Source organism: Pleuronectes platessa, unplaced genomic scaffold (genome assembly GCF_947347685.1).
Source record: "Pleuronectes platessa unplaced genomic scaffold, fPlePla1.1 scaffold_116, whole genome shotgun sequence".
Classification (NCBI taxonomy): domain Eukaryota; kingdom Metazoa; phylum Chordata; class Actinopteri; order Pleuronectiformes; family Pleuronectidae; genus Pleuronectes; species Pleuronectes platessa.
In genome coordinates this window covers 124727-143297 of record NW_026519171.1, presented here as the reverse complement: position 1 = coordinate 143297, position 18571 = coordinate 124727, and positions in this window count along the sequence as shown.

Sequence of the window (18571 nt, the reverse complement as noted above, 5' to 3'; positions counted from 1 at the left end):
ACATCCTGCTGCGCACATAAATAAAAATAATATTAAAACATTTTTACAAAAAAAATATTTAAATATAACTAATAAAAAAAATGTGCTTGCACATCCTGTGGGGCGCAAATTATGTGGGGCGCACATCCTGCGGCGCACATCCTGCTGCGCACATAAATAAAAATAATATTAAAACATTTTTACAAAAAAATATATTAAAATCAAATTAATAAAAAAACTGTGCTTGCACATCCTGTGGGGCGCAAATTATGTGGGGCGCACAGACTGCGGCGCACATCCTGCTGCGCACATAGATAAAAATAATATTAAAACATCTTTACAAAAAAAATATTTAAAACAATTAATAAAAAAACTGTGCTTGCTCATCCTGTGGGGCGCAAATTATGTGGGGCGCACATCCTGCGGCGCACATCCTGCTGCGCACATGAATAAAAATAATATTAAAAACAAATTACAATTTTTTTTTTAAATCAAATTAATAAAAAAACTGTCCTTGCACATCCTGTGGGGCGCAAATTCTGTGGGGCGCACATCCTGCGGCGCAAATCCTGCTGCGCACATGAATAAAAATAATATTAAAACATTTTTACAAAAAAAAATATTTAAATCAAATTAATAAAAAAACTGTGCTTGCACATCCTGTGGGGCGCAAATTCTGTGGGGCGCACATCCTGCGGCGCAAATCCTGCTGCGCACATGAATAAAAATAATATTAAAACATTTTTACAAAAAAAAATATTTAAATCAAATTAATAAAAAAACTGTGCTTGCACATCCTGTGGGGCGCAAATTCTGTGGGGCGCACATCCTGCTGCGCACATAAATAAAAATAATATTAAAACATTTTTACAGAAAAAAATATTTAAATCAAATTAATAAAAAACTGTGGTTGCACATCCTGTGGGGCGCAAATTCTGTGGGGCGCACATCCTGCGGTGCACATAAATAAAAATAATATTAAAAACAATTTACAATTATTTTTTTTTAAATCAAATTAATAAAAAAACTGTGCTTGCACATCCTGTGGGGCGCAAATTCTGTGGGGCGCACATCCTGCGGCTAACATCCTGCTGCGCACATAAATAAAAATAATATTAAAACGTTTTTACAAAAAAAAATATTTAAATCAAATTAATAAAAAAACTGTGCTTGTACATCCTGTGGGGCGCAAATTCTGTGGGGCGCACATCCTGCGGCACACATCCTGCTGCGCACATAAATAAAAATAGTATTAAAAACAAATTACAATTTTTTTTTTTTTAAATCAAATTAATATAAAAACTGTCCTTGCACATCCTGTGGGGCGCAAATTCTGTGGGGCGCACATCCTGCTGCGCACATAAATAAAAATAATATTAAAAACAAATTACAATTTTTTTTTAAAAATCAAATTAATAAAAAAACTGTGCTTGCACATCCTGTGGGGCGCAAATTATGTGGGGCGCACATCCTGCGGCGCACATCCTGCTGCGCACATAAATAAAAATAATATTAAAACATTTTTACAAAAAAATATATTTAAATCAAATTAATACAAAAACTGTGCTTGCACATCCTGTGGGGCGCAAATTATGTGGGGCGCACATCATGCGGCGCACATCCTGCTGCGCACATAAATAAAAATAATATTGAAACATTTTTACAGAAAAAAATATTTAAATCAAATTAATAAAAAACTGTGGTTGCACATCCTGTGGGGCGCAAATTATGTGGGGCGCACAGACTGCGGCGCACATCCTGCTGCGAACATAGATAAAATAATATTAAAACATCTTTACAAAAAAAATATTTAAAACAATTAATAAAAAAACTGTGCTTGCTCATCCTGTGGGGCGCAAATTATGTGGGGCGCACATCATGCAGCACACATCCAGCTGCGCACATTAATAATAATAATATTAAAACATTTTTACAAAAAAAAATATTTAAATCAAATTAATAAAAAAACTGTGCTTGCACATCCTGTAGGGCGCAAATTCTGTGGGGCGCACATCCTGAAGCGCACATCCTGCTGCGCACATAAAATAAAAATAATATTAAAATATTTTTACAAAAAAAAATATTTAAATCAAATTAATAAAAAAACTGTGCTTGCACATCCTGTGGGGCGCAAATTCTGTGGGGCGAACATCCTGCGGCGCACATCCTGCTGCGCACATAAATAAAAATAATATTAAAAACAAATAACAATTTTTTTTTTAAATCAAATTAATAAAAAAACTGTGCTTGCACATCCTGTGGGGCGCAAATTATGTGGGGCGCACAGACTGCGGCGCACATCCTGCTGCGCACATAGATACAAATAATATTAAAACATCTTTACAAAAAAAATATTTAAAACAATTAATAAAAAAACTGTGCTTGCTCATCCTCTGGGGCGCAAATTATGTGGGGCGCACATCCTGCGGCGCACATCCTGCGGCGCACATCCTGCTGCGCACATAAATAAAAATAATATTGAAAACAAATTACAATTTTTTTTTTAAATCAAATTAATAAAAAAACTGTGCTTGCACATCCTGTAGGGCGCAAATTATGTGGGGCGCACATCCTGCGGCGCACATCCTGCTGTGCACATAAATAAAAATAATATTAAAACATTTTTACAGAAAAAAATATTTAAATATAACTAATAAAAAACCTTGCTTGCACATCCTGTGGGGCGCAAATTATGTGGGTCGCACATCCTGCGGCGCACATCCTGCTGCGCACATAAATAAAAATAATATTAAAAACAAATTACAATTTTTTTTTTTTTAAATCAAATTAATAAAAAAACTGTCCTTGCACATCCTGTGGGGCGCAAATTCTGTGGGGCGCACATCCTGCGGCACACATCCTGCTGCGCACATAAATAAAAATAATATTAAAAACAAATTACAATTTTTTTTTAAAAATCAAATTAATAAAAAAACTGTCCTTGCACATCCTGTGGGGCGCAAATTCTGTGGGGCGCACATCCTGCGGCGCACATCCTGCTGCGCACATAAATAAAAATAATATTAAAAACAATTTACAATTATTTTTTTTTTAAATCAAATTAAAAAAAAAACTGTGCTTGCACATCCTGTGGGGCGCAAATTATGTGGGGCGCACATCATGCGGCGCACATCCTGCTGCGCACATAAATAAAAATAATATTAAAACATCTTTACAAAAAAAATATTTAAAACAATTAATAAAAAAACTGTGCTTGCTCATCCTGTGGGGCGCAAATTATGTGGGGCGCACATCATGCGGCGCACATCCAGCTGCGCACATTAATAATAATAATATTAAAACATTTTTACAAAAAAAAATATTTAAATCAAATTAATAAAAAAACTGTGCTTGCACATCCTGTGGGGCGCAAATTATGTGGGGCGCACATCCTGCGGCGCACATCCTGCTGCGCACAAAAATAAAAATAATATTAAAAACAATTTACAATTATTTTTTTTTTAAATCAAATTAATAAAAAAACTGTGCTTGCACATCCTGTGGGGCGCAAATTATGTGGGGCGCACATCCTGTGGCGCACATCCTGCTGCGCACATAAATAAAAATAATATTAAAAACAATTTACGATTATTTTTTTTTAAATCAAATTAATAAAAATACTGTGCTTGCACATCCTGTGGGGCGCAAATTATGTGGGGCGCACATCCTGCTGCGCACATAAATAAAAATAATATTAAAACATTTTTACAAAAAAAAATATTTAAATCAAATTAATAAAAAAACTGTGCTTGCACATCCTGTGGGGCGCAAATTCTGTGGGGCGCACATCCTGCGGCGCACATCCAGCTGCTCACTTAAATAAAAATAATATTAAAAACAAATTACAATTTTTTTTTAAAAATCAAATTAATAAAAAAACTGTGCTTGCACATGCTGTGGGGCGCAAATTATGTTAGGCGCACATCCTGCGGCGCACATCCTGCTGCGCACATAAATAAAAATAATGTTAAAAACAATTTACGATTATTTTTTTTTAAATCAAATTAATAAAAATACTGTGCTTGCACATCCTGTGGGGCGCAAATTATGTGGGGCGCACATCATGCGGCGCACATCCTGCTGCGCACATAAATAAAAATAATATTAAAACATTTTTACAAAAAAATATATTTAAATCAAATTAATACAAAAACTGTGCTTGCACATCCTGTGGGGCGCAAATTATGTGGGGCGCACATCATGCGGCGCACATCCTGCTGCGCACATAAATAAAAATAATATTAAAAACAAATTACAATTTTTTTTTTTTAAATCAAATTGATAAAAAAACTGTCCTTGCACATCCTGTGGGGCGCAAATTCTGTGGGGCGCACATCCTGCGGCGCACATCCTGCTGCGCACATAAATAAAAATACTATTAAAAACAAATTACAATTTTTTTTTTAAATCAAATTAATAAAAAAACTGTGCTTGCACATCCTGTGGGGCGCAAATTCTGTGGGCCGTAAATCCTGCGGCGCAAATCCTGCTGCGCACATAAATAAAAATAATATTAAAAACAAATTACAATTTTTTTTTTAAATCAAATTAATAAAAAAACTGTCCTTGCACATCCTGTGGGGCGCAAATTCTGTGGGGCGCACATCCTGCGGCGCACATCCAGCTGCGCACATTAATACAAATAATATTAAAACATTTTTACAAAAAAAAATATTTAAATCAAATTAATAAAAAAACTGTGCTTGCACATCCTGTGGGGCGCAAATTCTGTGGGGCGCACATCCTGCGGCGCACATCCTGCTGCGCACATAAATAAAAATAATATTAAAAACAAATTACAATTTTTTTTTTTTAAATCAAATTAATAAAAAAACTGTCCTTGCACATCCTGTGGGGCGCAAATTCTGTGGGGCGCACATCCTGCTGCGCACATAAATAAAAATAATATTAAAACATTTTTACAAAAAAAATATTTAAATCAAATTAATAAAAAAACTGTCTTTGCACATCCTGTGGGGCGCAAATTTTGTGGGGCGCACATCCTGCGGCACACATCCTGCTGCGCACATAAATAAAAATAATATTAAAACATTTTTACAAAAAAAAATATTTAAATATAACTAATAAAAAAAATGTGCTTGCACATCCTGTGGGGCGCAAATTATGTGGGGCGCACATCCTGCGGCGCACATCCTGCTGCGCACATAAATAAAAATAATATTAAAACATTTTTACAAAAAAATATATTAAAATCAAATTAATAAAAAAACTGTTATTGCACATCCTGTGGGGCGCAAATTATGTGGGGCGCACATCCTGCGGCGCACATCCTGCTGCACACATAAATAAAAATAATATTAAAAACAATTTACAATTATTTTTTTTTAAATCAAATTAATAAAAAAACTGTGCTTGCACATCCTGTGGGGCGCAAATTCTGTGGGGCGCACATCCTGCGGCGCACATCCTGCTGCGCACTTAAATAAAAATAATATTAAAACATTTTTACAAAAAAAATATTTAAATCAAATTAATAAAAAAACTGTCCTTGCACATCCAGTGGGGCGCAAATTATGTGGGGCGCACATCCTGCGGCGCACATCCTGCTGCGCACATAAATAAAAATAATATTAAAACATTTTTACAAAAAAATATATTAAAATCAAATTAATAAAAAAACTGTTATTGCACATCCTGTGGGGTTCAAATTATGTGGGGCGCACATCCTGCGGCGCACATCCTGCTGCACACATAAATAAAAATAATATTAAAAACAATTTACAATTATTTTTTTTTAAATCAAATTAATAAAAAAACTGTGCTTGCACATCCTGTGGGGCGCAAATTCTGTGGGGCGCACATCCTGCGGCGCACATCCTGCTGCGCACTTAAATAAAAATAATATTAAAACATTTTTACAAAAAAAATATTTAAATCAAATTAATAAAAAAACTGTCCTTGCACATCCAGTGGGGCGCAAATTATGTGGGGCGCACATCCTGCGGCGCACATCCTGCTGCGCACATAAATAAAAATAATATTAAAACATTTTTACAAAAAAATATATTTAAATCAAATTAATACAAAAACTGTGCTTGCACATCCTGTGGGGCGCAAATTATGTGGGGCGCACATCATGCGGCGCACATCCTGCTGCGCACATAAATAAAAATAATATTAAAACATTTTTACAAAAAAATATATTTAAATCAAATTAATACAAAAACTGTGCTTGCACATCCTGTGGGGCGCAAATTATGTGGGGCGCACATCATGCGGCGCACATCCTGCTGCGCACATAAATAAAAATAATATGAAAACATTTTTACAGAAAAAAATATTTAAATCAAATTAATAAAAAACTGTGGTTGCACATCCTGTGGGGCGCAAATTATGTGGGGCGCACAGACTGCGGCGCACATCCTGCTGCGCACATAGATAAAAATAATATTAAAACATCTTTACAAAAAAAATATTTAAAACAATTAATAAAAAAACTGTGCTTGCTCATCCTCTGGGGCGCAAATTATGTGGGGCGCACATCCTGCGGCGCACATCCTGCTGCGCACATAAATAAAAATAATATTAAAAACAAATTACAATTTTTTTTAAAAAATCAAATTAATAAAAAAACTGTCCTTGCACATCCTTTGGGGCGCAAATTCTGTGGGGCGCACATCCTGCGGCGCACATCCTGCTGCGCACATAAATAAAAATAATATTAAAAACAATTTATTATTATTTTTTTTTTAAATCAAATTAAAAAAAAAACTGTGCTTGCACATCCTGTGGGGCGCAAATTATGTGGGGCGCACATCATGCGGCGCACATCCTGCTGCGCACATAAATAAAAATAATATTAAAACATTTTTACAGAAAAAAATATTTAAATATAACTAATAAAAAACCTTGCTTGCACATCCTGTGGGGCGCACATCCTGCGGCGCACATCCTGCTGCGCACATAAATAAAAATAATATTAAAACATTTTTACAAAAAAATATATTTAAATCAAATTAATACAAAAACTGTGCTTGCTCATCCTGTGGGGCGCAAATTCTGTGGGGCGCAAATCCTGCGGCGCACATCCTGCTGCGCACATAAATAAAAATAATATTAAAACATTTTTACAAAAAAAAATATTTAAATCAAATTAATACAAAAACTGTGCTTGCACATCCTGTGGGGCGCAAATTATGTGGGGCGCACATCATGCGGCGCACATCCTGCTGCGCACATAAATAAAAATAATATTAAAACATTTTTACAAAAAAATATATTTAAATCAAATTAATACAAAAACTGTGCTTGCACATCCTGTGGGGCCTAAATTCTGTGGGGCGCACATCATGCGGCGCACATCCTGCTGCGCACATAAATAAAAATAATATTAAAACATTTTTACAGAAAAAAATATTTAAATATAACTAATAAAAAACCTTGCTTGCACATCCTGTGGGGCGCACATCCTGCGGCGCACATCCTGCTGCGCACATAAATAAAAATAATATTAAAACATTTTTACAAAAAAATATATTTAAATCAAATTAATACAAAAACTGTGCTTGCTCATCCTGTGGGGCGCAAATTATGTGGGGCGCACAGACTGCGGCGCACATCCTGCTGCGCACATAGATAAAAATAATATTAAAACATCTTTACAAAAAAAATATTTAAATCAAATTAATAAAAAAACTGTGCTTGCACATCCTTTGGGGCGCAAATTCTGTGGGGCGCACATCCTGCGGTGCACATCCTGCTGCGCACATAAATAAAAATAATATTAAAAACAAATTACAATTTTTTTTTTTTTAAATCAAATTAATAAAAAAACTGTCCTTGCACATCCTGTGGGGCGCAAATTCTGTGGGGCGCACATCCTGCGGCGCACATCCTGCTGCGCACATAAATAAAAATAATATTAAAACATTTTTACAAAAAAAAATATTTAAATCAAATTAATAAAAAAACTGTGCTTGCACATCCTGTGGGGCGCAAATTATGTGGGGCGCACATCCTGCGGCGCACATCCTGCTGCGCACAAAAATAAAAATAATATTAAAAACAATTTACAATTATTTTTTTTTTAAATCAAATTAATACAAAAACTGTGCTTGCACATCCTGTGGGGCCTAAATTCTGTGGGGCGCACATCATGCGGCGCACATCCTGCTGCGCACATAAATAAAAATAATATTAAAACATTTTTACAGAAAAAGATATTTAAATATAACTAATAAAAAACCTTGCTTGCACATCCTGTGGGGCGCACATCCTGCGGCGCACATCCTGCTGCGCACATAAATAAAAATGATATTAAAACATTTTTACAAAAAAATATATTTAAATCAAATTAATACAAAAACTGTGCTTGCTCATCCTGTGGGGCGCAAATTATGTGGGGCGCACAGACTGCGGCGCACATCCTGCTGCGCACATAGATAAAAATAATATTAAAACATCTTTACAAAAAAAATATTTAAATCAAATTAATAAAAAAACTGTGCTTGCACATCCTTTGGGGCGCAAATTCTGTGGGGCGCACATCCTGCGGTGCACATCCTGCTGCGCACATAAATAAAAATAATATTAAAAACAAATTACAATTTTTTTTTTTTTAAATCAAATTAATAAAAAAACTGTCCTTGCACATCCTGTGGGGCGCAAATTCTGTGGGGCGCACATCCTGCGGCGCACATCCTGCTGCGCACATAAATAAAAATAATATTAAAACATTTTTACAAAAAAAAATATTTAAATCAAATTAATAAAAAAACTGTGCTTGCACATCCTGTGGGGCGCAAATTATGTAGGGCGCACATCCTGCGGCGCACATCCTGCTGCGCACAAAAATAAAAATAATATTAAAAACAATTTACAATTATTTTTTTTTTAAATCAAATTAATAAAAAAACTGTGCTTGCACATCCTGTGGGGCGCAAATTATGTGGGGCGCACATCCTGTGGCGCACATCCTGCTGCGCACATAAATAAAAATAATATTAAAAACAATTTACTATTATTTTTTTTTAAATCAAATTAATAAAAATACTGTGCTTGCACATCCTGTGGGGCGCAAATTCTGTGGGGCGCACATCCTGCTGCGCACATAAATAAAAATAATATTAAAACATTTTTACAAAAAAAAATATTTAAATCAAATTAATAAAAAAACTGTGCTTGCACATCCTGTGGGGCGCAAATTATGTGGGGCGCACATCATGCGGCGCACATCCTGCTGCGCACATAAATAAAAATAATATTAAAACATTTTTACAAAAAAATATATTTAAATCAAATTAATACAAAAACTGTGCTTGCACATCCTGTGGGGCGCAAATTATGTGGGGCGCACATCATGCGGCGCACATCCTGCTGCGCACATAAATAAAAATAATATTAAAACATTTTTACAAAAAAATATATTTAAATCAAATTAATACAAAAACTGTGCTTGCACATCCTGTGGGGCCTAAATTCTGTGGGGCGCACATCATGCGGCGCACATCCTGCTGCGCACATAAATAAAAATAATATTAAAACATTTTTACAGAAAAAAATATTTAAATATAACTAATAAAAAACCTTGCTTGCACATCCTGTGGGGCGCACATCCTGCGGCGCACATCCTGCTGCGCACATAGATAAAAATAATATTAAAACATCTTTACAAAAAAAATATTTAAATCAAATTAATAAAAAAACTGTGCTTGCACATCCTTTGGGGCGCAAATTCTGTGGGGCGCACATCCTGCGGTGCACATCCTGCTGCGCACATAAATAAAAATAATATTAAAAACAAATTACAATTTTTTTTTTTTTAAATCAAATTAATAAAAAAACTGTCCTTGCACATCCTGTGGGGCGCAAATTCTGTGGGGCGCACATCCTGCGGCGCACATCCTGCTGCGCACATAAATAAAAATAATATTAAAACATTTTTACAAAAAAAAATATTTAAATCAAATTAATAAAAAAACTGTGCTTGCACATCCTGTGGGGCGCAAATTATGTGGGGCGCACATCCTGCGGCGCACATCCTGCTGCGCACAAAAATAAAAATAATATTAAAAACAATTTACAATTATTTTTTTTTTAAATCAAATTAATACAAAAACTGTGCTTGCACATCCTGTGGGGCCTAAATTCTGTGGGGCGCACATCATGCGGCGCACATCCTGCTGCGCACATAAATAAAAATAATATTAAAACATTTTTACAGAAAAAAATATTTAAATATAACTAATAAAAAACCTTGCTTGCACATCCTGTGGGGCGCACATCCTGCGGCGCACATCCTGCTGCGCACATAAATAAAAATAATATTAAAACATTTTTACAAAAAAATATATTTAAATCAAATTAATACAAAAACTGTGCTTGCTCATCCTGTGGGGCGCAAATTATGTGGGGCGCACAGACTGCGGCGCACATCCTGCTGCGCACATAGATAAAAATAATATTAAAACATCTTTACAAAAAAAATATTTAAATCAAATTAATAAAAAAACTGTGCTTGCACATCCTTTGGGGCGCAAATTCTGTGGGGCGCACATCCTGCGGTGCACATCCTGCTGCGCACATAAATAAAAATAATATTAAAAACAAATTACAATTTTTTTTTTTTTAAATCAAAATAATAAAAAAACTGTCCTTGCACATCCTGTGGGGCGCAAATTCTGTGGGGCGCACATCCTGCGGCGCACATCCTGCTGCGCACATAAATAAAAATAATATTAAAACATTTTTACAAAAAAAAATATTTAAATCAAATTAATAAAAAAACTGTGCTTGCACATCCTGTGGGGCGCAAATTATGTGGGGCGCACATCCTGCGGCGCACATCCTGCTGCGCACAAAAATAAAAATAATATTAAAAACAATTTACAATTATTTTTTTTTAAAATCAAATTAATAAAAAAACTGTGCTTGCACATCCTGTGGGGCGCAAATTATGTGGGGCGCACATCCTGTGGCGCACATCCTGCTGCGCACATAAATAAAAATAATATTAAAAACAATTTACTATTATTTTTTTTTAAATCAAATTAATAAAAATACTGTGCTTGCACATCCTGTGGGGCGCAAATTATGTGGGGCGCACATCATGCGGCGCACATCCTGCTGCGCACATAAATAAAAATAATATTAAAACATTTTTACAAAAAAATATATTTAAATCAAATTAATACAAAAACTGTGCTTGCACATCCTGTGGGGCGCAAATTATGTGGGGCGCACATCATGCGGCGCATATCCTGCTGCGCACATAAATAAAAATAATATTAAAACATTTTTACAAAAAAATATATTTAAATCAAATTAATACAAAAACTGTGCTTGCACATCCTGTGGGGCGCAAATTATGTGGGGCGCACATCATGCGGCGCACATCCTGCTGCGCACATAAATAAAAATAATATTAAAAACAAATTACAATTTTTTTTTTTTAAATCAAATTGATAAAAAAACTGTCCTTGCACATCCTGTGGGGCGCAAATTCTGTGGGGCGCACATCCTGCGGCGCACATCCTGCTGCGCACATAAATAAAAATACTATTAAAAACAAATTACAATTTTTTTTTTAAATCAAATTAATAAAAAAACTGTGCTTGCACATCCTGTGGGGCGCAAATTCTGTGGGCCGCAAATCCTGCGGCGCAAATCCTGCTGCGCACATAAATAAAAATAATATTAAAAACAAATTACAATTTTTTTTTAAATCAAATTAATAAAAAAACTGTCCTTGCACATCCTGTGGGGCGCAAATTCTGTGGGGCGCACATCCTGCGGCGCACATCCAGCTGCGCACATTAATACAAATAATATTAAAACATTTTTACAAAAAAAAATATTTAAATCAAATTAATAAAAAAACTGTGCTTGCACATCCTGTGGGGCGCAAATTCTGTGGGGCGCACATCCTGCGGCGCACATCCTGCTGCGCACATAAATAAAAATAATATTAAAAACAAATTACAATTTTTTTTTTTTAAATCAAATTAATAAAAAAACTGTCCTTGCACATCCTGTGGGGCGCAAATTCTGTGGGGCGCACATCCTGCTGCGCACATAAATAAAAATAATATTAAAACATTTTTACAAAAAAAATATTTAAATCAAATTAATAAAAAAACTGTCTTTGCACATCCTGTGGGGCGCAAATTTTGTGGGGCGCACATCCTGCGGCACACATCCTGCTGCGCACATAAATAAAAATAATATTAAAACATTTTTACAAAAAAAAATATTTAAATATAACTAATAAAAAAAATGTGCTTGCACATCCTGTGGGGCGCAAATTATGTGGGGCGCACATCCTGCGGCGCACATCCTGCTGCGCACATAAATAAAAATAATATTAAAACATTTTTACAAAAAAATATATTAAAATCAAATTAATAAAAAAAATGTTATTGCACATCCTGTGGGGCGCAAATTATGTGGGGCGCACATCCTGCGGCGCACATCCTGCTGCACACATAAATAAAAATAATATTAAAAACAATTTACAATTATTTTTTTTTAAATCAAATTAATAAAAAAACTGTGCTTGCACATCCTGTGGGGCGCAAATTCTGTGGGGCGCACATCCTGCGGCGCACATCCTGCTGCGCACTTAAATAAAAATAATATTAAAACATTTTTACAAAAAAAATATTTTAATCAAATTAATAAAAAAACTGTCCTTGCACATCCAGTGGGGCGCAAATTATGTGGGGCGCACATCCTGCGGCGCACATCCTGCTGCGCACATAAATAAAAATAATATTAAAACATTTTTACAAAAAAATATATTTAAATCAAATTAATACAAAAACTGTGCTTGCACATCCTGTGGGGCGCAAATTATGTGGGGCGCACATCATGCGGCGCACATCCTGCTGCGCACATAAATAAAAATAATATTAAAACATTTTTACAAAAAAATATATTTAAATCAAATTAATACAAAAACTGTGCTTGCACATCCTGTGGGGCGCAAATTATGTGGGGCGCACATCCTGCGGCGCACATCCTGCTGCGCACATAAATAAAAATAATATTAAAACATTTTTACAAAAAAATATATTAAAATCAAATTAATAAAAAAACTGTTATTGCACATCCTGTGGGGCGCAAATTATGTGGGGCGCACATCCTGCGGCGCACATCCTGCTGCACACATAAATAAAAATAATATTAAAAACAATTTACAATTATTTTTTTTTAAATCAAATTAATAAAAAAACTGTGCTTGCACATCCTGTGGGGCGCAAATTCTGTGGGGCGCACATCCTGCGGCGCACATCCTGCTGCGCACTTAAATAAAAATAATATTAAAACATTTTTACAAAAAAAATATTTAAATCAAATTAATAAAAAAACTGTCCTTGCACATCCAGTGGGGCGCAAATTATGTGGGGCGCACATCCTGCGGCGCACATCCTGCTGCGCACATAAATAAAAATAATATTAAAACATTTTTACAAAAAAATATATTTAAATCAAATTAATACAAAAACTGTGCTTGCACATCCTGTGGGGCGCAAATTATGTGGGGCGCACATCATGCGGCGCACATCCTGCTGCGCACATAAATAAAAATAATATGAAAACATTTTTACAGAAAAAAATATTTAAATCAAATTAATAAAAAACTGTGGTTGCACATCCTGTGGGGCGCAAATTATGTGGGGCGCACATCCTGCGGCGCACATCCTGCTGCGCACATAAATAAAAATAATATTAAAAACAAATTACAATTTTTTTTAAAAAATCAAATTAATAAAAAAACTGTCCTTGCACATCCTGTGGGGCGCAAATTCTGTGGGGCGCACATCCTGCGGCGCACATCCTGCTGCGCACATAAATAAAAATAATATTAAAAACAATTTATTATTATTTTTTTTTTAAATCAAATTAAAAAAAAAACTGTGCTTGCACATCCTGTGGGGCGCAAATTATGTGGGGCGCACATCATGCGGCGCACATCCTGCTGCGCACATAAATAAAAATAATATTAAAACATTTTTACAGAAAAAAATATTTAAATATAACTAATAAAAAACCTTGCTTGCACATCCTGTGGGGCGCACATCCTGCGGCGCACATCCTGCTGCGCACATAAATAAAAATAATATTAAAACATTTTTACAAAAAAATATATTTAAATCAAATTAATACAAAAACTGTGCTTGCTCATCCTGTGGGGCGCAAATTCTGTGGGGCGCACATCCTGCGGCGCACATCCTGCTGCGCACATAAATAAAAATAATATTAAAACATTTTTACAAAAAAAAATATTTAAATCAAATTAATAAAAAAACTGTGCTTGCACATCCTGTGGGGCGCAAATTATGTGGGGCGCACATCCTGCGGCGCACATCCAGCTGCTCACTTAAATAAAAATAATATTAAAAACAAATTACAATTTTTTTTTAAAAATCAAATTAATAAAAAAACTGTGCTTGCACATGCTGTGGGGCGCAAATTATGTTAGGCGCACATCCTGCGGCGCACATCCTGCTGCGCACATAAATAAAAATAATGTTAAAAACAATTTACGATTATTTTTTTTTAAATCAAATTAATAAAAATACTGTGCTTGCACATCCTGTGGGGCGCAAATTATGTGGGGCGCACATCCTGCTGCGCACATAAATAAAAATAATATTAAAAACAAATTACAATTTTTTTTAAAAAATCAAATTAATAAAAAAACTGTCCTTGCACATCCTGTGGGGCGCAAATTCTGTGGGGCGCACATCCTGCGGCGCACATCCTGCTGCGCACATAAATAAAAATAATATTAAAAACAATTTATTATTATTTTTTTTTTAAATCAAATTAAAAAAAAAACTGTGCTTGCACATCCTGTGGGGCGCAAATTATGTGGGGCGCACATCATGCGGCGCACATCCTGCTGCGCACATAAATAAAAATAATATTAAAACATTTTTACAGAAAAAAATATTTAAATATAACTAATAAAAAACCTTGCTTGCACATCCTGTGGGGCGCACATCCTGCGGCGCACATCCTGCTGCGCACATAAATAAAAATAATATTAAAACATTTTTACAAAAAAATATATTTAAATCAAATTAATACAAAAACTGTGCTTGCTCATCCTGTGGGGCGCAAATTCTGTGGGGCGCACATCCTGCGGCGCACATCCTGCTGCGCACATAAATAAAAATAATATTAAAACATTTTTACAGAAAAAAATATTTAAATATAACTAATAAAAAACCTTGCTTGCACATCCTGTGGGGCGCACATCCTGCGGCGCACATCCTGCTGCGCACATAAATAAAAATAATATTAAAACATTTTTACAAAAAAATATATTTAAATCAAATTAATACAAAAACTGTGCTTGCTCATCCTGTGGGGCGCAAATTCTGTGGGGCGCACATCCTGCGGCGCACATCCTGCTGCGCACATAAATAAAAATAATATTAAAACATTTTTACAAAAAAAAATATTTAAATCAAATTAATAAAAAAACTGTGCTTGCACATCCTGTGGGGCGCAAATTATGTGGGGCGCACATCCTGCGGCGCACATCCAGCTGCTCACTTAAATAAAAATAATATTAAAAACAAATTACAATTTTTTTTTAAAAATCAAATTAATAAAAAAACTGTGCTTGCACATGCTGTGGGGCGCAAATTCTGTGGGGCTCACATCCTGCTGCGCACATGAATAAAAATGAAATTAAAAAAAATTTACAATTTTTTTTTTTTAAATCAAATTAATAAAAAACTGTCCTTGCACATCCTGTGGGGCGCACATCCTGCGGCGCACATCCTGCTGCGCACATCCTGCTGCGCAAATCCTGCGGCGCACATCCTGCTGCGCATATAAATAAAAATAATGTTAAAACATTTAAAAAAAAGAATATTTAAATCAAATTAATAAAATAACTGTCATTGCACATCCTGTGGGGCGCAAGTTCTGTGGGGCGCACATCCTGCTGCGCACATAAATAAAAATAATATTAAAAACAAATTACAATTTTTTTTTTTAAATCAAATTAATAAAAAAATTGTCCTTGCACATCCTGTGGGGCGCAAATTCTGTGGGGCGCACATCCTGAAGGGCACATCCTGCTGCGCACATAAATAAAAATAATATTAAAACATTTTTACAAAAAAATATATTGAAATCAAATTAATAAAAAAACTGTGCTTGCACATTCTGTGGGGCGCAAATTCTGTGGGGCGCAAATCATGCGGCGCACATCCTGCTGCGCATATAAATAAAAATAATGTTAAAACATTTAAAAAAAAAGAATATTTAAATCAAATTAATAAAAAAACTGTAGTTGCACATCCTGTGGGGCGCAAATTCTGTGGGGCGCACATCCTGCGGCGCACATCCTGCTGCGCACATAAATAAAAATAATATTAAAAACAAATTACAATTTTTTTTTTTAAATCAAATTAATAAAAAAACTGTGCTTGCACATCCTGTGGAGCGCAAATTCTGTGGGGCGCACATCCTGCGGCGCAAATCCTGCTGCGCACATGAATAAAAATAATATTAAAACATTTTTACAAAAAAAAATATTTAAATCAAATTAATAAAAAAACTGTGCTTGCACATCCTGTGGGGCGCAAATTATGTGGGGCGCACATCCTGCGGTGCACATCCTGCTGCGCACATAAATAAAAATAATATTAAAAACAAATTACAATTTTTTTTTTAAATCAAATTAATAAAGAAACTGTCCTTGCACATCCTGTGGGGCGCAAATTCTGTGGGGCGCAAATTCTGTGGGGCGCACATCCTGCGGCGCACATCCTGCTGCGCACATAAATAAAAATAATATGAAAACATTTTTACAAAAAAAAATATTTAAATCAAATTAATAAAAAAACTGTGCTTGCACATCCTGTGGGGCGCAAATTCTGTGGGATGCACATCCTGCGGCGCATATCCTGCTGCGCACATAAATAAAAATAATATTAAAACATTTTTACAAAAAAAAATATTTAAATCAAATTAATAAAAAAACTGTGCTTGCACATCCTGTGGGGCGCAAATTCTGTGGGGCGCACATCCTGCTGCGCACATAAATAAAAATAATATTAAAACATTTTTACATAAAAATATATTAAAATCAAATTAATAAAAAAACTGTGCTTGCACATTCTGTGGGGCGCAAATTCTGTGGGGCACACATCCTGCGGCGCACATCCTGCTGCGCATATAAATAAAAATAATGTTAAAACATTTAAAAAAAAGAATATTTAAATCAAATTAATAAAAAAACTGTGCTTGCACATTCTGTGGGGCGCAAATTCTGTGGGGCGCACATCCTGCAGCACACATCCTGCTGCGCACATAAATAAAAATAATATTAAAAACAAATTACATTTTTTTTTTTTAAATCAAATTAATAAAAAAACTGTCCTTGCACATCCTGTGGGGCGCACATCCTGCGGCGCACATCCTGCTGCGCACATGAATAAAAATAATATTAAAACATTTTTACAAAAAAAAATATTTAAATCAAATTAATAAAAAAACTGTCCTTGCACATCCTGTGGGGCGAAAATTCTGTGCGGCGCACATCCAGCTGCGCACATTAATAAAAATAATATTAAAAACAATTTACAATTTTTTTTTTTTTAAATCAAATTAATAAAAAAACTGTCCTTGCACATCCTGTGGGGCGCAAATTCTGTGGGCCGCACATCCTGCTGCGCACATAAATAAAAATAATATTAAAACATTTTTACAAAAAAAATATTTAAATCAAATTAATAAAAAAACTGTGCTTGCACATCCTGTGGGGCGCAAATTATGTGGGGCGCACATCCTGCGGCGCACATCCTGCTGCGCACATAAATAAAAATAATATTAAAACATTTTTACAAAAAAAAATATTTAAATCAAATTAATAAAAACACTGTGCTTGCACATCCTGTGGGGTGCAAATTCTGTGGGGCGCACATCCTGCGGCGCACATAAATAAAAATAATATTAAAAACAATTTACAATTATTTTTTTTTAAATCAAATTAATAAAAAAACTGTGCTTGCACATCCTTTGGGTTGCAAATTCTGTGGGGCGCACATCCTGCGGCGCACATCCTGCTGCGCACATAAATAAAAATAATATTAAAACATTTTTACAAAAAAATATATTTAAATCAAATTAATAAAAAAACTGTGCTTGCACATTCTGTGGGGCGCAAATTCTGTGGGGCGCAAATCCTGCGGCGCACATCCTGCTGCGCACATAAATAAAAATAATATTAAAACATTTTTACAAAAAAAAATATTTAAATCAAATTAATAAAAAAACTGTGCTTGCACATCCTGTGGGGCGCAAATTATGTGGGGCGCACATCCTGCGGCACACATCCTGCTGCGCACATAAATAAAAATAATATTAAAACATTTTTACAAAAAAAAATATTTAAATCAAATTAATAAAAAAACTGTGCTTGCACATCCTGTGGGGCGCAAATTATGTGGGGCGCACATCCTGCGGCGCACATCCTGCTGCGCACATAAATAAAAATAATATTAAAACATTTTTACAAAAAAAAATATTTAAATCAAATTAATAAAAAAACTGTGCTTGCACATCCTGTGGGGCGCACATCCTGCGGCGCACATCCTGCTGCGCACAT